Here is a 21989-nt window from a genome sequence, read left to right on the forward strand (position 1 = left end):
CCGTTCGAGATATCAAAAATCCCCACACAAGCTTTCATCCTCAATGTCTTGACTTCACGCTGACCGAGTATCGTCGAATTTGGATCAAAGCTCTAGGAGGAGTATTTCAAATAGCATTGCGAGCGTTTTACAAACAAACCTCAATAGCCGACTTCCTGTTGGGCTGGGGTAAAAAGTAAAAGCGCGAGGTATAGATGAAACGATGAGATCAACATGCGTACCGAGTTTCATATTATTACATAAAAGCGTGTTTGAGTTATGGACCAAGTGTTCGGACCCCATTCCAGGGGGCGCTGACGAGCCCCCCTGCCACGCCCAGGTACCATCTTCAGCCCGGCTCTGATGGCCGCGGGTTCTGACCCGTGTGCAAAGTTTCAAGAGTTTTCGAGCATGTTAAGGGCCCCAAAAGTGCCCGAATAGTCGTAAGAAAAATAATAATAATAATAATAGAAAAGAATAATCCTAAGGAAAACAATAGGGCCTTCGCCCTTTCAGGGCTTGGGCCCTAATAATCGTTAGGAAAACAATAGGGCCTTCGCCCTTTCAGGGCTTGGGCCCTAATAATAAATATAGCTGCGAGCAGCGATGGCGGGCCCAAGCCGGTGGCACCGCAACCCCGGTTCCTTTAGTTACCTATATGCACCCGGGTGGCGGTGCCGAAGGCTTTGGCCCTTTTATGATTAAATGTTAATACGGCTTGCCATACTCTGTCATTTCGACTAGTCACAATTATGTTACAGATATCTTAAATGATAATACAAACTATCCAAAATGTAATTACGAATAGACAGAAAGACGTTGTTGATATCTACAATGTTAATTCCGGACAGGCAAACTTAGCTTTTAAATGTTAAAAGGGCTTGCCATACAGGGACGTAGGCTCAGAGAGAGGCTCACCATATTCAAACCAAAATATCTGACATCCTCTTGGTCCGAGCTAATGACTATGTATTAGAAAGTTGTCCGGCTTGAGGAGTACAATGTATATAGCGATTTTTGTAACTGTAGATAAAACTAACAACCCCACTTTTGTCAAAAGGTGGCGCTATTTAGTCCTTGCACTATGCCCGTTTCTGAAACTTTGCACATGTCTACTGGCTAATAAATGTGATGTATCTGTTGAGTTTCAAGCAATTTCAATTTCAATTTCAAATTTGAATGTTGAAAAGAAGTGCGCCGATTAGATACTCAGGGTCTGTATCGGCTCTGACACTGCCATCTTTGACGAGGCTGATTCAAATTCTATATTGTGCATATATACTATTCTATGTTAGGCACAAAGGCACAAAAACTTTCTAAAGTACCATAAAGTTTTTGTGTACTGTATTATTAGTGTTCTGAAGCTATTATGTGATATAGAAATTAATATTTAAGTCATTAAATTCAAGAACACAAACTTTTCCCTCTCTGCGCCTGTCAGTCATTCTCCATTCAGCATTCAAACAGCACGTCACATTCGGTTACAGTCAATGATGAAACGATCTTCAAGATGATTGAATGTTAATCCTATTATACTGGATCTTTAAGATAAAGGTCTAAAGGTCTATATTTTCGAATGAAGAAACTTTTTCTTGCTGGACTTTATTGCTGTAACTTAACCGTGTTACTTTCTACCGGGTGTCGGACACTGTCGGTTAGATCACAACACTAGAGTCAGAGCACTATAATTGTTCTTCACGCACACAGTAACTGAAATTTAAAACCTTTAAAAGAAAAGGCTCAATAAACTATTGCATAGATAGATAATGTATAATACACTGTTCATAAATATGTATTTCCTTTGTGCTTTGAACTTTTCAATACGGACTCACTGCGCTGTAACTTCATGTGGCTTCAAGCACATCATTCTCCGCTTGGGATGCACATAAGTGCTTTGTGCTGCACCGTATTGGAGCCGTAATATCATAATGCTGTGACGTAATGACAGATTATTAATTGCCTTTCAATTATATGTTGCTGCGTCATTAAACATCTGTCCTATGCATTTCAAACATTTATAGCAGCCATGGCTATATTTTTTTATGATTTTTGTTATCTTGTTTTTCATGAATGTATTTTTCAAAAATAAGAGCAATGTGTATTATCTATTATTAATATGGTTTATAATAGCATTTTTGTCATAGATTATGACAAAGTAATCATATGATCCACCAGCGAGGAACCAGCAGAACAGAGTGAACATTCTTTCTGTTTAGTTCAATCCTACTTAATAGGAATTTATTTAAAATGCTCGCTCTACTCCACACCATTAATGTCTTGTGCGGACATCCGTATTTCGACTTTCGGTTTTAAGTAAGCGATTTAAAAGCTCCCAAGTCCCTGCGGAGTCACACGTTGATTAACCGGTGGGAATATACACAATAGGCCTACCTGATATTGAACACAAGAGGGCAGTATAGCACTACGTATGACTCAGATTATTATTTTTTTATGAATTTTACAACAATTCTGGCTGTTTTTGAACGTAAACATAATTCTTAAATGAAAAAAAAGAAAAATTGGGGAAGTTATAATATTTGTATAATTTAATTTAGAAACAAATGATGTATAATTACATTTTTAGAAGATATGAGGCTTTTAGTGTTTACTTTTTTGACATTACTTTAATCTTTTGCCATAGTTACACATGTCTACTGGCTAATAAATGTGATGTATCTGTTGAGTTTCAAGCAATTTCAAGCATGCTAAGAGTCCCAAAAGCATCAAAAAAGAATGTTAAAGTTTGATTCGTTGCCACGGCAACAGTATCAAAGATATCAAAAATTCATTCACAGGTCTACATCTGCCGTGTATTTACATTATACAGATGAAGTTTGAAGCAAATCGGTTAAAAATAAGAGAGTGGTTTCAAAGCATTTTGAAAGTGACACACTTCCTGCTGCCAGTTGGTGGCGCTATAATTTTGACTCACAATAGTCACATCCATGTGATCGGTCTCTTACAGCGAAAACACTGCTGAAGTTTCATCAAGATCAGTTAATGTATGCTGAAGTTATAACACACATCCTGTTTCATGTTTCTCGCCATAATTTCGTTTCCTCGCCACGGACAAACCGTTCGAGATATAAAAAATCCCTTGGCACCTTTTCATCCTTAATGTCTTGACTTCACGCTGATCGAGTTTTGTCGAATTTGGTTCAGTGCTCTAGGAGCAATACTTTAAATTCCATTGCATGTGTTTTAAACACAACCCTAAATAGCCGTCTTCCTGTTGGGCTGGGGTAAAAAGTAAGAGTGTGAAGTAGGCTATATATGAAACGATGAGATCTATATGTGTACCAAGTTTCATATTATTACATGCAAGTGTGTTTGATTTATGGACCAAATTTTCAGACCAAGTTTATTGACCAAGTTAATCTGATTAATAAACTTATTATATAAAACTATTGTCAATGAACTACAATTAAACTAGTTATATGTCTTTACTTATAAAAAACAAAAATAAAAACTTATTTAAAAAATACCAGGCTTGAGAAATGTATTTTCTTTATGCAGGTCATACACACAGCAGTGAAATGGTTAAGCCCCCTCCCCCTGCACACACACACACACAGGCACACACACACACACAGACAGCCAAAGACAGCCAAAGACACAGAGACATGTAGGCTCAGAGTGACCATATTCAAACAAAAATATCTGAGTTTCTGTGGGTCCTAGCTAATAAGTGTAAATTAGAAAGTTGTCCGGCTCGAGGAGTACAATATACATACCAATTTTTGTAACTCTAGTTAAAACTAACAACCCCACTTTTGTCAAAAGGTGGCGCTACTGAGCCCTCACCACGCCCGTTTCTGAAACTTTGCACATGTCTACTGGCTAATAAATGTGATGTGTCTGTCGAGTTTCATGCATTTTGAAGCATGCTAAGGGTCTCAAAAGCATCCTAAAAGCATCCTAAAAGAAGGGTAAAGTTTGATGCGTCGCCACGGCAACAGTTTCAAAGATATCAAGAATCCATTCACAGGTCTACATCTGCCGTATGTTTACATTATACATATGAAGTTTGAAGCAAATCGGGTAAAAATAAAAGGGTGATATCAAAGCATTTTGAAAGTGACACACTTCCTGCTGCCAGTTGGTGGCGCTATAACTTTGACTCACAATAGTCACATCCATGTGATCGTCCTCTTACAGCAAACACACTGCTGAAGTTTCATCAAGATCGGTTGATGTGTGCTGAAGTTATGATACACTTCCTGTTTCACGTTTCTCGCCATGATTTTGTTTCCTCGCCACGGCCAAACCGTTCGAGATATCAAAAATCCCCTTGCAAACTTTCATCCTCAATGTCTTGACTTCACGCTGACCGAGTTTCGTCGAATTTGGATCAAAGCTCTAGGAGGAGTATTAAAAATTCCATTGCGAGTGTTTTACGAACAATCCTAAATAGCCGACTTCCTGTTGGGCTGGGGTAAAAAGTAAAAGCACGAGGTATAGATGAAACGATGAGATCAACATGTGTACCGAGTTTCATATTATTACATGCAAGCGTGTTTGATTTATGGACCAAGTGTTCGGACCCCGTTCCAGGGGGCGCTGTCTAGCCCCCCTGCCACGCCCGGGTACCATCTTCAGCCCGGCCCTGATGGCCGCGGGTTCTGACCCGTGTGCAAAGTTTCAAGAGTTTTTGAGCATGTTAAGGGCCCCAAAAGTGCCCGAATAGTCGTATAAATAATAATAATAATAATAAATATAGCTGCGAGCAGCGATGGCGGGCCCAAGCCGGTGGCACCGCAACCCCGGTTCCTTTAGTTACCTAAAGGCACCCGGGTGGCGGTGCCGAAGGCTTTGGCCCTTTCATGATTAAATGTTAAAACGGCTTGCCATACTCTGTCATTTCGACTAGTCAAAATTATGTTACAGATATCTTAAATGATAATACAAACTATCCAAAATGTAATTACGACTAGACAGAAAGACGTTGTTGATATCTACAATGTTAATTCCGGATAGGCAAACTTAGCTTTTAAATGTTAAAAGGGCTTGCCATACAGGGACGTAGGCTCAGAGAGAGGCTCACCATATTCAAACCAAAATATCGGACTTCCTCTTGGTCCGAGCTAATGACTATGTAATAGAAAGTTGTCCGGCTTGAGGAGTAAAATGTATATACCGATTTTTGTAACTGTAGATAAAACTAACAACCCCACTTTTGTCAAAAGGTGGCGCTATTTAGTCCTTGCACCATGCCCGTTTCTGAAACTTTGCACGTCTACTGGCTAATAAATGTGATGTATCTGTTGAGTTTCAAGCAATTTCAATTTCAATTTGACTGTTGAAAAGAAGTGCGCCGATTAGATACTCAGGATTGGTATCGGCTCTGACACTGCCATCTTTGACGAGGCTGATTCAAATTCTATATTGTGCATATACTATTCTATGTAAGGCACAAAGGCACAAAAACTTTCTAAAGTACCATAAAGTTTTTGTGTACTGTATTATAAGTGTTCTGAAGCTATTATGTGATATAGAAATTAATATTTAAGTCATTAAATTCAAGAACACGTAAACTTTTCCCTCTCTGCGCCTGTCAGTCATTCTCCATTCAGCATTCAAACAGCACGTCGCATTCGGTTACAGTCAATGATGAAACGATCTTCAAGATGATTCAATGTTAATCCTATTATACTGGATCTTTAAGATAAAGGTCTAAAGGTCTATATTTTCGAATGAAGAAACTTTTTCTTGCTGGACTTTATTGCTGTAACTTAATCGTGTTACTTTCTACCGGGTGTCAGACGCTGTCGGTTAGATCACAACACTAGAGTCAGAGCACTATAATTGTTCTTCACGCACACAGTAACTGAAATTTAAAACCTTTAAAAGAAAAGGCTCAATAAACTATTGCATAGATAGATAATGTATAATACACTGTTCATAAATATGTATTTCCTTTGTGCTTTGAACTTTTCAATACGGACTCAATGCGCTGTAACTTCATGTGGCTTCAAGCACATCATTCTCCGCTCAGGATGCACATAAGTGCTTTGTGCTGCACCGTATTAGAGCCGTAATATCATAATGCAGTGACGTAATAACAGATTATTAATTGCCTTTCAATTATATGTTGCTGCGTCATTAAACATCTGTCCTATGCATTTCAAACATTTATAGCAGCCATGGCTATATCTTTTTATGATTTTTGTTATCTTGTTTTTCATGAATGTATTTTTTAAAAATAAGAGCAATGTGTATTATCTATTATTAATATAGTTTATAATAGCATTTTTGTCATAGATTATGACAAAGTAATCATATGATCCACCAGCGAGGAACCAGCAGAACAGAGTGAACATTCTTTCTGTTTAGTTCAATCCTACTTAATAGGAATTTATTTAAAATGCTCGCTCTACTCCACACCATTAATGTCTTGTGCGGACATCCGTATTTTGACTTTCGGTTTTAAGTAAGCGATTTAAAAGCTCCCAAGTCCCAGCGGAGTCACACGTTGATTAACCGGTGGGAATATACACAATAGGCCTACCTGATATTGAACACAAGAGGGCAGTATAGCACTACGTATGACTCAGATTATTATTTTTTTCTGAATTTTACAACAATTCTGGCTGTTTTTGAACGTAAACATAATTCTTAAATGAAAAAAGGGAAAAATTGGGGAAGTTATAATATTTGTATAATTTAATTTAGAAACAAATGATGTATAATTACATTTTTAGAAGATATGAGGCTTTTAGTGTTTACTTTTTTGACATTACTTTAATCTTTTGTCATAGTTGCACATGTCTACTGGCTAATAAATGTGATGTATCTGTTGAGTTTCAAGCAATTTCAAGCATGCTAAGAGTCCCAAAAGCATCAAAAAAGAATGTTAAAGTTTGTTTCGTTGCCACGGCAACAGTATCAAAGATATCAAAAATTCATTCACAGGTCTACATCTGCCGTGTATTTACATTATACAGATGAAGTTTGAAGCAAATCGGTTAAAAATAAGAGAGTGATTTCAAAGCATTTTGAAAGTGACACACTTCCTGCTGCCAGTTGGTGGCGCTATAACTTTGACTCACAATAGTCACATCCATGTGATCGGTCTCTTACAGCGAAAACACTGCTGAAGTTTCATCAAGATCAGTTAATGTATGCTGAAGTTATAACACACATCCTGTTTCATGTTTCTCGCCATAATTTTGTTTCCTCGCCACGGCCAAACCGTTCGAGGTATCAAAAATCCCGTGGCACTTTTTCATCCTTAATGTCTTGACTTCACGCTGATCGAGTTTCGTCGAATTTGGTTCAGTGCTCTAGGAGCAATAATTTAAATTCCATTGCATGTGTTTTAAACACAACCCTAAATAGCCGACTTCCTGTTGGGCTGGGGTAAAAAGTAAGAGTGTGAAGTATATATGAAACGATGAGATCTATATGTGTACCAAGTTTCATATTATTACAAGCAAGTGTGTTTGATTTATGGACCAAATTTTCAGACCAAGTTTATTGACCAAGTTAATCTGATTAATAAACTAATTATATAAAACTATTGTCAATTCACTACAATTAACCTAGTTATATGCCTTTACTTATAAAAAATAAAAATAAAAACTTATTTAAAAAATACCAGGCTTGAGAAATGTATTTTCTTTATGCAGGTCATACACACAGCAGTGAAATGGTTAAGCCCCCTCCCCCTGCACACACACACACACACACAGACAGCCAGCCAGTCAGCCAGCCAGCCAAAGACACAGAGACACAGAGACATGTAGGCTCAGAGTGGCCATATTCAAACAAAAATATCTGACTTTCTGTGGGTCCTAGCTAATAAGTGTCAATTAGAAAGTTGTCCGGCTCGAGGAGTACAATATACATACCAATTTTTGTAACTCTAGTTAAAACTAACAACCCCACTTTTGTCAAAAGGTGGCGCTACTGAGCCCTCACCACGCCCGTTTCTGAAACTTTGCACATGTCTACTGGCTAATAAATGTGATGTGTCTGTCGAGTTTCATGCATTTTGAAGCATGCTAAGGGTCTCAAAAGCATCCTAAAAGCATCCTAAAAGAAGGGTAAAGTTTGATGCGTCGCCACGGCAACAGTTTCAAAGATATCAAGAATCCATTCACAGGTCTACATCTGCCGTATGTTTACATTATACTTATGAAGTTTGAAGCAAATCGGGTAAAAATAAAAGGGTGATATCAAAGCATTTTGAAAGTGACACACTTCCTGCTGCCAGTTGGTGGCGCTATAACTTTGACTCACAATAGTCACATCCATGTGATCGTCCTCTTACAGCGAACATACTGCTGAAGTTTCATCAAGATCAGTTAATGTATGCTGAAGTTATAACAAACTTCCTGTTTCACGTTTCTCGCTATGATTTCGTTTCCTCGCCACGGCCAAACCGTTCGAGATATCAAAAATCCCCACACAAGCTTTCATCCTCAATGCCTTGACTTCACGCTGACCGAGTATCGTCGAATTTGGATCAAAGCTCTAGGAGGAGTATTTTAAATACCATTGCGAGCGTTTTACAAACAAACCTCAATAGCCGACTTCCTGTTGGGCTGGGGTAAAAAGTAAAAGCGTGAGGTATAGATGAAACGATGAGATCAACATGCGTACCGAGTTTCATATTATTACATGCAAGCGTGTTTGAGTTATGGACCAAGTGTTCGGACCCCATTCCAGGGGGCGCTGACGAGCCCCCCTGCCACGCCCGGGTACCATCTTCAGCCCGGCTCTGATGGCCGCGGGTTCTGACCCGTGTGCAAAGTTTCAAGAGTTTTCGAGCATGTTAAGGGCCCCAAAAGTGCCCGAATAGTCGTAAGAAAAATAATAATAATAATAATAATAATAGAAAAGAATAATCCTAAGGAAAACAATAGGGCCTTCGCCCTTTCAGGGCTTGGGCCCTAAATATAGCTGCGAGCAGCGATGGCGGGCCCAAGCCGGTGGCACCGCAACCCCGGTTCCTTTAGTTACCTAAATGCACCCGGGTGGCGGTGCCGAAGGCTTTGGCCCTTTTATGATTAAATGTTAAAACGGCTTGCCATACTCTGTCATTTCGACTAGTCACAATTATGTTACAGATATCTTAAATGATAATACAAACTATCCAAAATGTAATTACGAATAGACAGAAAGACGTTGTTGATATCTACAATGTTAATTCCGGACAGGCAAACTTAGCTTTTAAATGTTAAAAGGGCTTGCCATACAGGGACGTAGGCTCAGAGAGAGGCTCACCATATTCAAACCAAAATATCTGACTTCCTCTTGGTCCGAGCTAATGACTATGTATTAGAAAGTTGTCCGGCTTGAGGAGTACAATGTATATAGCGATTTTTGTAACTGTAGATAAAACTAACAACCCCACTTTTGTCAAAAGGTGGCGCTATTTAGTCCTTGCACTATGCCCGTTTCTGAAACTTTGCACATGTCTACTGGCTAATAAATGTGATGTATCTGTTGAGTTTCAAGCAATTTCAATTTCAATTTGACTGTTGAAAAGAAGTGCGCCGATTAGATACTCAGGATCGGTATCGGCTCTGACACTGCCATCTTTGACGAGGCTGATTCAAATTCTATATTGTGCATATATACTATTCTATGTTAGGCACAAAGGCACAAAAACTTTCTAAAGTACCATAAAGTTTTTGTGTACTGTATTATTAGTGTTCTGAAGCTATTATGTGATATAGAAATTAATATTTAAGTCATTAAATTCAAGAACACAAACTTTTCCCTCTCTGCGGCTGTCAGTCATTCTCCATTCAGCATTCAAACAGCACGTCACATTCGGTTACAGTCAATGATGAAACGATCTTCAAGATAATTGGATGTTAATCCTATTATACTGGATCTTTAAGATAAAGGTCTAAAGGTCTATATTTTCGAATGAAGAAACTTTTTCTTGCTGGACTTTATTGCTGTAACTTAACCGTGTTACTTTCTACCGGGTGTCGGACGCTGTCGGTTAGATCACAACACTAGAGTCAGAGCACTATAATTGTTCTTCACGCACACAGTAACTGAAATTTAAAACCTTTAAAAGAAAAGGCTCAATAAACTATTGCATAGATAGATAATGTATAATACACTGTTCATAAATATGTATTTCCTTTGTGCTTTGAACTTTTCAATACGGACTCACTGCGCTGTAACTTCATGTGGCTTCAAGCACATCATTCTCCGCTCGGGATGCACATAAGTGCTTTGTGCTGCACCGTATTGGAGCCGTAATATCATAATGCAGTGATGTAATGACAGATTATTAATTGCCTTTCAATTATATGTTGCTGCGTCATTAAACATCTGTCCTATGCATTTCAAACATTTATAGCAGCCATGGCTATATTTTTTTATGATTTTTGTTATCTTGTTTTTCATGAATGTATTTTTCAAAAATAAGAGCAATGTGTATTATCTATTATTAATATGGTTTATAATAGCATTTTTGTCATAGATTATGACAAAGTAATCATATGATCCACCAGCGAGGAACCAGCAGAACAGAGTGAACATTCTTTCTGTTTAGTTCAATCCTACTTAATAGGAATTTATTTAAAATGCTCGCTCTACTCCACACCATTAATGTCTTGTGCGGACATCCGTATTTCGACTTTCGGTTTTAAGTAAGCGATTTAAAAGCTCCCAAGTCCCAGCGGAGTCACACGTTGATTAACCGGTGGGAATATACACAATAGGCCTACTTGATATTGAACACAAGAGGGCAGTATAGCACTACGTATGACTCAGATTATTATTTTTTTATGAATTTTACAACAATTCTGGCTGTTTTTGAACGTAAACATAATTCTTAAATGAAAAAAAGGAAAAATTGGGGAAGTTATAATATTTGTATAATTTAATTTAGAAACAAATGATGTATAATTACATTTTTAGAAGATATGAGGCTTTTAGTGTTTACTTTTTTGACATTACTTTAATCTTTTGCCATAGTTGCACATGTCTACTGGCTAATAAATGTGATGTATCTGTTGAGTTTCAAGCAATTTCAAGCATGCTAAGAGTCCCAAAAGCATCAAAAAAGAATGTTAAAGTTTGATTCGTTGCCACGGCAACAGTATCAAAGATATCAAAAATTCATTCACAGGTCTACATCTGCCGTGTATTTACATTATACAGATGAAGTTTGAAGCAAATCGGTTAAAAATAAGAGAGTGGTTTCAAAGCATTTTGAAAGTGACACACTTCCTGCTGCCAGTTGGTGGCGCTATAATTTTGACTCACAATAGTCACATCCATGTGATCGGTCTCTTACAGCGAAAACACTGCTGAAGTTTCATCAAGATCAGTTAATGTATGCTGAAGTTATAACACACATCCTGTTTCATGTTTTTCGCCATAATTTCGTTTCCTCGCCACGGCCAAACCGTTCGAGATATAAAAAATCCCTTGGCACCTTTTCATCCTTAATGTCTTGACTTCACGCTGATCGAGTTTTGTCGAATTTGGTTCAGTGCTCAAGGAGCAATACTTTAAATTCCATTGCATGTGTTTTAAACACAACCCTAAATAGCCGTCTTCCTGTTGGGCTGGGGTAAAAAGTAAGAGTGTGAAGTAGGCTATATATGAAACAATGAGATCTATATGTGTACCAAGTTTCATATTATTACATGCAAGTGTGTTTGATTTATGGACCAAATTTTCAGACCAAGTTTATTGACCAAGTTAATCTGATTAATAAACTAATTATATAAAACTATTGTCAATGCACTACAATTAAACTAGTTATATGTCTTTACTTACAAAAAATAAAAATAAAAACTTATTTAAAAAATACCAGGCTTGAGAAATGTATTTTCTTTATGCAGGCCATACACACAGCAGTGAAATGGTTAAGCCCCCTCCCCCTGCACACTCACACACACACAGACAGGCAAAGACAGAGATGTAGGCTCAGATTAAGCAAGACCACATTCAAACAAACACATCTGACTTTCTGTGGGTCCTAGCTAATAAGTTTAAATTAGAAAGTTGTCCGGCTCGAGGAGTACAATATACATACCAATTTTTGTAACTCTAGTTAAAACTAACAACCCCACTTTTGTCAAAAGGTGGCGCTACTGAGCCCTCACCACGCCCGTTTCTGAAACTTTGCACATGTCTACTGGCTAATAAATGTGATGTGTCTGTCGAGTTTCATGCATTTTGAAGCATGCTAAGGGTCTCAAAAGCATCCTAAAAGCATCCTAAAAGAAGGGTAAAGTTTGATGCGTCGCCACGGCAACAGTTTCAAAGATATCAAGAATCCATTCACAGGTCTACATCTGCCGTATGTTTACATTATACATATGAAGTTTGAAGCAAATCGGGTAAAAATAAAAGGGTGATATCAAAGCATTTTGAAAGTGACACACTTCCTGCTGCCAGTTGGTGGCGCTATAACTTTGACTCACAATAGTCACATCCATGTGATCGTCCTCTTACAGCGAACACACTGCTGAAGTTTCATCAAGATCAGTTAATGTATGCTGAAGTTATAACACACTTCCTGTTTCACGTTTCTCGCCATGATTTCGTTTCCTCGCCACGGACAAACAGTTCGAGATATAAAAAATCCCCTCGCAAACTTTCATCCTCAATGTCTTGACTTCACGCTGACCGAGTTTCGTCGAATTTGGATCAAAGCTCTAGGAGGAGTATTTGACATTCCATTGCGAGCGTTTTACAAACAAACCTCAATAGCCGACTTCCTGTTGGGCTGGGGTAAAAAGTAAGAGTGTGAGGTATAGATGAAACGATGAGATCAACATGTGTACCGAGTTTCATATTATTACATACAAGCGTGTTTGAGTTATGGACCAAGTGTTCGGACCCCGTTCCAGGGGGCGCTGACGAGCCGCCCTACCACGCCCGGGTACCAGCTTCAGCCCGGCTCTGATGGCCGCGGGTTCTGACCCGTGTGCAAAGTTTCAAGAGTTTTCAAGCACGTTAAGGGCCCCAAAAGTGCCCAAAAGGTAGTAAAATAATAATTATTATAATAATAATAGTGAAGAAAAATAATCCCAAGGAAAACAATAGAATATAAATATAGCTGCGAGCAGCGATGGCGGGCCCAAGCCGGAGGCACCGCAACCCCGGTTCCTTTAGTTACCTAAAGGCACCCGGGTGGCGGTGCCGAAGGCTTTGGCCCTTTCATGATTAAATGTTAAAACGGCTTGCCATACTCTGTCATTTCGACTAGTCACAATTATGTTACAGATATCTTAAATGATAATACAAACTATCCAAAGTGTAACGACTAGACAGAAAGACGTTGTTGATATCTACAATGTTAATACCGGATAGGCAAACTTAGCTTTTAAATGTTAAAAGGGCTTGCCATACAGGGACGTAGGCTCAGAGAGAGGCTCACCATATTCAGACCAAAATATCTGACTTCCTCTTGGTCCGAGCTAATGACTATGTATTAGAAAGTTGTACGGCTTGAGGAGTACAATGTATATACCGATTTTTGTAACTGTAGATAAAACTAACAACCCCACTTTTAAGTATATATATGGTGCCTTTAGTGTTATTCTGCACGACGTGCAAAAACTTAACCCCCGCTTTTTTAAGTATATATATATATATATATATATATATATATATATATATATATATATATATATATAAAGAGGGTTATTCTGCACGACGTGCAAAAACTTAACCTCCGCATTGACTGTCGAAGAGAAGTGTGCAGAAGAGCTTGCATCAGTGAGGGCTTTGCAAAATATATATACATACAAACACACACACACATATAAATGAGGTTAGTGTTTTACAATATTAAGGAAAGCAAATGTATTGAAATATAGCACATTAATTTTAAATTCATTCAGCTTCAATTACCAATTTGTAGTTTACCAATTTATCTTACTTTTATTTAAAGCAAACTATACATTTAAAAGATTAGGGTTATATGCATATTTTGTCATTTAAAAAATACAAAATTGTTATGCAAAAAGATAAGGACTTGCAGAAAAAATCTACAGTCAGCCACACACACACACACACACACATAAACGCAGACACCAGCAACCCCCCCCCTCCCTCTTCCCCACACAGACACTGATAGAGACAAGATACACATCCAAACTGCAATATTTGACTTTCTTTTGGTCTGAGCTTCTTACTGTTAATTAGAAAGTTGATCGGCTTGACAAGAACAATATACGTGGCATGTTTTGTAACTGTAGGTAAAACGAGCAAAGTTAACACATTTTATGTGTCCTTTTTTAGTCATAAATTATTTTCCTCGCCACGGCCAAACCGTTCGAGATATCAAAAATCCGTCCGGAATTGAGCATCCTCAATGTCTTGACTTCATGCACACCGAGTATGGTGGTGATTGGTAAACACATGCGTTGTAATTTGATGTATTTCTCCTAGGAGATTTATTCAAACAACACATAATTCCCAACTTCCATTTGAACTGTCTTAAAACTTAGAGCAGAGATGGGCGCAGGTCACGCAAGTCTCAAGTAAGTCTCAAGTCTTAACCGTCAAGTCTCAAGTAAGTCCCAAGTATTTTTTTTTTGGGGGGGGCAAGTCAAGTCAAGTCACAGGCTATGTCAAGTCAAGTCAAGTCTTGTAGTAGGTTAAGTCAAGTGCAAGTCAAGTCACCTTATTATTTTAATTTTACATGCAGAATCTGATCTTAATAAAATGAAAAGACAAGATAAGTATTTGCCAGTAAATTACAATAATTTGCATTGTAAATACTCATGTTCAGTAAAATACACCATGGAATCAAACAAAATTGTAACTTCATAAAATTATTTATTTTTCACTTCTGCCAACAGTGTGTTTGAAATGTTTTAAATTTTCAACATTGAGTCCATAAAACAAATAACAGCTTAACATCCTACAGACTCTCTGAACACCTTCCTCTCTCTCAAACACAGTTTACAAACAATATTAAACTTTGTTACATTTCTCCTCTCTCTCTCTCTCTCTCTCTCTCTCTCTCTCTCTCTCTCTCTCTCTCTCTCTCTCACACACACACAGTGGCGGTTCTAGACCATTTCAACTGGGGGGGGCCAAGCTGGGGCCAGTTGTACTGTTAGAGGGGCCAGTTACATTTAGACCTTATCATTTTCTGCACTGCACTGAAGGCATAAATAAGCAAAATACCATGTTTATAATTATCCAACAATTTGCATTTCCATTATATTTTTACATTTGCATTACATATATCAGTCTGTATTTGAATTTCCATTTTATTTTTTTACATTGAATATACAGTATGTATGTATATATATATATATATATATATATATATATAATTTTTACAAATTAATCTACGATTTTTGTGGGTTTTTTTTTTTTTTTTTTTTTTTTGCAAAAAGATTAGCAAATTATCCTCTAAACTGGCCTTTTTAGGGGCTTTCCTCTCAGGGTGAATGAGCTTTTTTATAATTGTTTTTTTCCTGACATCTTTGAAAGACAGAAGCAATAATTAATGCATCCTTGGCCAGGATATAATTATAAAATATGACATGATTTTAAAAGTGACCTATAAAATCGACTATGCAATACACTTTAATTTATCTAGTGCTAATAAAATTATTAAGCCTATTTGGAGAGAGAGATGTTTATAATGTGACAATATGTCAGTCATCGTGATTCGTGTAATAAGATGACTAGGCCTAGACTACTTGTTCTGAGCAGGTGTTGTCAGTGAACAGGCTGTAAAACTGTTGTCTAAGTTACAGACTGATACTAATTAAATGGGAAACGAATCGATTACCTAACGTAACCTCGGTTCTCTCTAGATGAGGGAACGAGCATTGCGTAAGCTAGCTTACGCTACGGGAAAGATTCATCTTACATCAGTCAAGTTGTCATAGTTTTTGTCAAACAAGTTGTGAATTTGTTGTAACATTAAAACAGGAGATCATGACTTACTCCGTGCTCCAAGTGATGTTCGGAGCTCCAGTGATTAGTTTCATCTGTGGGACGGGTGAAGAAACTTTCGGAAGATGTTGTAACAGAATCATATGAACAATTCCAGGATATGCTTTTTTTCATTGGTTGTTGCGTTAAATTTTACCCAGATACAATAGTGCCCTTTTCTGATTGGCTATTAAGTAGCACTTCTCTTTTTTTGATTGGCTGATGCGTAGCAGGGTCGACTGCTGAACTCCAGGCGAGACGCGCTTGATTCTCACGTGAGAGCGGCGCGGCCAGAGAAATTGCGTATATTAAATATATTATTAATAGTTTTTCCGCATGAGAAATACAATGTGTGACGGGAGTGTGAGACAAAAGACTGAAACGAGTGACTGTCATGCTCAATGCGTGACACACTATAAAAAAAATATTTCACACTGACTCCACATTTAGGGGGGCCACAAGGGGGTCCAAGCTTGTTGTCGCAGGGGCACTGGCCCCCCCAGGCCCCCGCCTAGAACCGCCACTGCTCACACACACACACACACACACACACTTTCTCTCTCTCTCAAGAAGCAAAAACATAACTGCTAAAGGTTGTATCAGCGATGGCGGGGTAACACCACTTAACATCACGAGTGATATTCCCTTAGGCCACGCCCCCTTGTCTCCCCAAAGTATTATAAGCAATCATGCTCATCCCGTGTGCAGAATGATGCACTTGAAGCAACACCAAGTCACAGCACGCAACGCTTCACATTGAAAAGAACATAGCGAAGGGATGGTATCTATAATCTATGCTTAGTAGGGCTGCACGATTTGGGAAAATGTCATATTGCCATTATTGAGCCAATATTGCAATTGCGATTTGCGACTCCGATATAATAAAATGGTTTCATGAGTCCAACTTGCTTGGTTCTAAAGTAAAATGCACACACAGATTAATGTTTATTTCTCAACTCAAACTAAAAACAACAACAACAATAAATGATTGATAACACCTATAATGATCAATAAACCATCAACCAAACCAACATTACAGTGATTCCATCAATTGAAAGCCATCAACTTTTAAAAAAAAATTATTAGGCTTAAAAAAAATATATAACAGCTTTTAAATTAAGTGAACTTCAAACAATCCCCGCATAAACCCATAATAAAAAACATATTTACCTGTGCCCTTCCTGTCTTAACAGGTACAGAAATTGAATAAAGTTATCAAACAGTCTGCGCTGCCTGAATCATAAATTATATATATAATAATCCTTATTAAAGCTACAAAAGTTCTTTACTCAAGATCAGTGAGTAATTTTCTAATTTCCCTTTGTTCTTTTAACTTTACTGAAAGAACGCTTTATTCGCTGCTGGCCCTTTAAGAGCACCCGTTGCCGAGACGCGGATCTCACACGAGCCTCATAGCACAACTCTTTTTATCCATAGACTTTTCTTATGTTATGAAGATACTAGACAAAACCACATTTTGGCATAATTGTGTGTGCTATTGTTCGTTCAAGCTCGAAAGAGAACTGTTTATTCTGGGCTGGCACACGGTCAGTGCATGCGCATTATGCGTATCATCTAATCTAGGGCACTCACAGGCAGCTTTTCACTTCTTGTCGTGCAAAATGCGAAAAGGCATTTGAACCAATAAGAGGGGGATCTTGTAACACTAGTCAAAGGATGACAAAAAAGAAGAGATGCTGCGCTAATAGCCCTACTTTGTTTATTTCATATAAAATCGCGGCATTTTGCGTTATATAATTGCATAGGTTTGAGATCGCTATTACGACTGCGATATAATTAATCGTGCAGCACTAATGCTTAGTGTATTCTAAAGGGCAATAAACTCCACTCCAGCAAGATAGTCATTTTATGCAAATCATAGACCTTTATGCCTTATCTACAAATAAAGTATAATATTGGGAACATTGATCTTCCCAGATAGCAAAAAATATCCGCACGGCTTCTTTTTGCCGCCGGCCTGACGCTGTCGGCTATAGGTGCGTCCCGCTGGCGGCGATGAAACGTTTGCCGCCGAATACGTCACTGACGGTCACTCCCATTTTTTGCGAGATGCCGCCGGCGAATAGCTGGCGGGCCGCCTGCTTCATTTTCACTGGCGGTTGCCTCCGTCTCATGGACCGCGGCCGGCTGGCGGCAAACCGCTTTGAAATACAAGGATTTCAACACTCAAAATCGACCAGCCATGGCTTACTATTTGCTCCATGGTTTTAGGCTATAACAGATTCTTGACTCTTGATTCCATAAGGTCTAGGAAATTACGTTTAAATTAAATAGGCTATGTAAAATATATGTAATTATTTTATGCAGGTAAAAAATATTTATATTTCTTTGATTGATGCACATTTGAGACACCAATTAACCAAAAATAATTTGTCAATAAAACTTATTTGGCAATAAATATCTTTCTGATTAGGTTTTACAAAATATATTTAATTCGTGGTATGAACAATTTAGAAGATATTTTATTATTATTTTATTATTTATTTTAAAGGCAATTAAAAAATAGAATCATTTAGATTGTGAATGTTAATTCACTATTTTGTGCATAGAAAATCTATAGCTAAAACAAATGTGTTCTAGCTATAATTTTGCTATTCACAAAATAGTGCTATTCACAAATGCTATTCACAATCTAAATGTTTATATTTTTACAAGACTGTGAACTGTGAAGTACTGAATTGACAGTTTTGCTGTGTTCATGTTTTTTTTTTTTTTTGGTAAACGGGGGCTCGATTACACACTGAAGCCACTGAGCCCCTAACAATATGACAATCAGTTTGCCGCAGTAAGAACCTTTCTTTTACGATCTATGGTTAGAACACAGCATGAAGTTACAAACTCGTGTACAGTAGGTGGCGGTATGCACCTAAAAGTTGGTTGCAATCCGACAATAATCAAGAGAAGAAGAAGAAGATTGCCGAAGTATAAGTTACTCAGCCCACAGTTTGCTTGCTAGCAAAGTCATCGACTACCGTCGTATAAGTAAGTATATGTTTCCTTTTTTTGTAACGCAATATTATGTTTACATTGGTTTCATTTTATCTTTTTAAAATATGCTAACTTAGTCATCTTTGTTCTTGCAGTACGCTGCTAGTCCTGTTGCTAGAGTGGCTAACGTTCGCAGCTAACACATGCTGTTTTGCCTTTGTTAGGACACGTTGCTAGTAGTAGAAATGTAATTAGCTACTTACAGTAGTTAGCCAAAGCTTTACATCTAGATGGACTAAGTATAACTTGTATATAGGTTGTGTAAATTATTTTGTTTGTCCGAACTAGTATTTTGCTAGTTCAGTTCACAATGTAGCTAGCACGCTATAGTGGTTAATATTGGTTCTCTTTGATCACTGCAGCAAGCTTTATGGAAAAGAACGTGACATACAACATGCCTGGATTGGTTTGGTGCACCTCCTCAGACAAGAAGCCAAAAAGTATGGTGTCCTTGATAACATATCATGCTTCCCATTTGAAAACTTCCTTGGCATGGGTGTCTTAATAAACAATAGACAGTCATCGCTCAGTTATTGGCCCTTGGACTCCCCTGTCACCTCTTGTACAGCATGAGGTTTTCTGCTATGAAGGTATAGTCTAGGCATATGTCTTAGTGTCCATCGTTTTAACAGTATTGAAAACAGTGCCTTTAGATGTATTTATTTATTTTTATTTTTTTTTGCAGATTTACAGAGACTCCAGAATGAAAAACAAACCCTAAGGGAAAGCAATGCACGAGCAGGTGAGAATATGCACTCTTTCTTAAATTTAACTTTTTTGTGTGTGATGTAGGTCCAAAATTACCATATGCCTTTCATTTTGTCGCGTCAGATGACAGCGGCTCACTTCAAGAGCAGGTGAAGCAAGTTGGGATAATGTTGAAGATGTTTGCTCACACTGGGCAATCAGGTACAACTTGCAAACAACTTAAGCATTGGTTGTTGGTTTAATTCCCAATGGGGCCCATTAGTAGTTGAGGGACCCGGACTGACTACTTTATTCTTTTATTATGGGAACCCCTGTAGGTGCAGACGTCTTGGAGAGTTGGGGCGATGTTGTTCGCAGCATGGACAACAAAATGGACTATGCTGCATCATTTTGAGTTATCCCTACCAGGGGATCTGTTACTCCCACTAGACACCCAGGAAGATTTGGCGTTACTTGACAACAGTATGAGGCAGGATAAAGAGCTCCATGTACAATTTGTAAGTGTTTTGATTTCGTTTATATCGCAATAGTGAAAAAAAAAGTGTTGTTTTTTTTCTTTCTAAAAAGTAAAATTAAGATTGTACACAGCAAGATTGTACTACAGTATGAATGCACACCCTGTTACATTTTAAACTTATGAGAAGCTTCAGATAAATGTAATTTGTTACACTTTTTTTTACAGGGACCTAAAGACAACCGTGTGGCGAATGCTTCAGAGTATCTTCTCTAATCACCTTTCCATCAATATAACCTGGTCTATTGTAGGTGATAAAGCATGTTTTAGAGACATGTTCCTGCAGACCATTGTTCAAAGTAAGTTGGATATTTTTTTTTTATATTTAAGTAGATGTCTATGACTTTATGCCTTTCAAATGGAATGACAGATCTTTATTTTCTACAGGAGCCATCCGAAAGAACCCGGCGACCCAGGATGCCACTGATGAGGCGATCCAGGTTAACGTTACACATCACCTGAAAGGCGCATCTGACTGTGCAGGTGGAAAAAGGCACCGCTGAGTGGGACCCACAGCCGACCCCTTAAACCTAGGCTGACTACTGACACCCCAGCATCACTTGACAACTGGAACCCTTTCTTTATCCTGCAGACAGTAACTTCAAGACATCTAAAAAAGGCTTGTTACAGTGCTTAACTCTTCTATTTAAATACAGCTTGTAAATCCTAGAATATACATCTAATATTTGATTTCTGCACATTATCTGGTATCAAATATTCCACTTGCCGTGACTTTAGTATTGGCTTATTTCATTTCGTCAGTGCTTAACGATTCTACATGCTCTATGCACGAACCCTGCTGACGTATGTCCAAAAGAATCTCAGCCAGCATCTTTACTTCCACAAGCGCATTCTGCAGGCAATGTATATAGCGGCAAAACTTTAACAAAATTCATTTTCTTTCACTTTTCAATTCCTCACAGTGTTGTTAACATCATTATCGTTAACCGCAATAATTTTTCGTAAACAGTGAGTGTAACTTACCACTATCTCCACCTAATGCAAAACCGGCTTCTGACGCAGCACCGGATGTAACTGGGTGTCCTGAGACAAAGCCGAAAGTGATCGTGCATAGAGCCTATTATAGTTTGCAAATCCCGTTTCATGCCTGATATTTGATATTGCACATTAACTAGTACCAAAAATTCTACTTTCATTCCATCAGTGTGCTTAACTGTTATTCTATTAAAAATAGCTTGGAATACTATTTCATACCTCTGATACTTGAAATTGCACATTACCTGGTACCAAATATTCTACTTCATTCTGTCACAGTGCTTAACTGTTATTCTATAGTTAAATATAGCTTGTAAATCCTTGTGCCACAGGTCAGCATTGCAGTTATAATGGTATATTCTCAAATTATTTGGTGTCCTTCACTTTCTTTGGTACCAAATATCCTCATTACTTGTGTTTACTGGTAATTCTTTTCATCCCAGAGCTGAACTCTTTGTTATTAGCAAGTATTGTAAGTGTTATACAGTGTTATATAGTGTTATATATACAAATAGTGTTTTTTAACTAAAAATGTATTGGAAAGCTGTGTGTGTTTGTATTTTTCTGTTATATTTCAGCGATCTGACATTGTTTAATGACAGTTACTGTACTTTCAAATGTGGAAATAAAATGTCAAATGAAAATTTGTCTGGTTTGAGCAATCATTATTCTTGATAAACTGCATGCTGTAAATATTAAATTAAATAAATAAATATATACTGCAATAAGCGGCGGGCCGCGGTCAGCTCGCTCGAAAAGAGCGTTTGCCTCCGACGGGCCGCTGAAGGTCCGCCTTCGGTATAATAGGCGGCGGAACGGCGGCTGGCCGGCGGGCCGTCCGCGGAACGAAGGCGGTAGGAAGGCGGCAGACGCTTTTAAAAAGCGGCTGCCGCCGGCG

The 21989-nt window shown here is 38.0% G+C and overlaps 1 pseudogene across 1 annotated transcript in view; it reads left to right on the forward strand.

Moving 5' to 3' along the window:
- Window positions 1-21735, forward strand: part of LOC120477365 (uncharacterized) — a 104783-nt pseudogene extending 83048 nt beyond the window's left edge. The window contains exons 2-6 of the transcript XR_016168202.1: window positions 19389-19463; window positions 19559-19782; window positions 19899-20078; window positions 20264-20394; window positions 20483-21735. The product of XR_016168202.1 is annotated as an uncharacterized LOC120477365 (transcript). The remainder of the gene's footprint in view (window positions 1-19388; window positions 19464-19558; window positions 19783-19898; window positions 20079-20263; window positions 20395-20482) is intronic.
- Window positions 21736-21989: the final 254 nt, after the last annotated feature.

The sequence above is a fragment of the Pimephales promelas genome, chromosome 4 (genome assembly GCF_988280905.1).
Source record: "Pimephales promelas chromosome 4, fPimPro1.hap1.1, whole genome shotgun sequence".
Classification (NCBI taxonomy): Eukaryota; Metazoa; Chordata; class Actinopteri; order Cypriniformes; family Leuciscidae; genus Pimephales; species Pimephales promelas.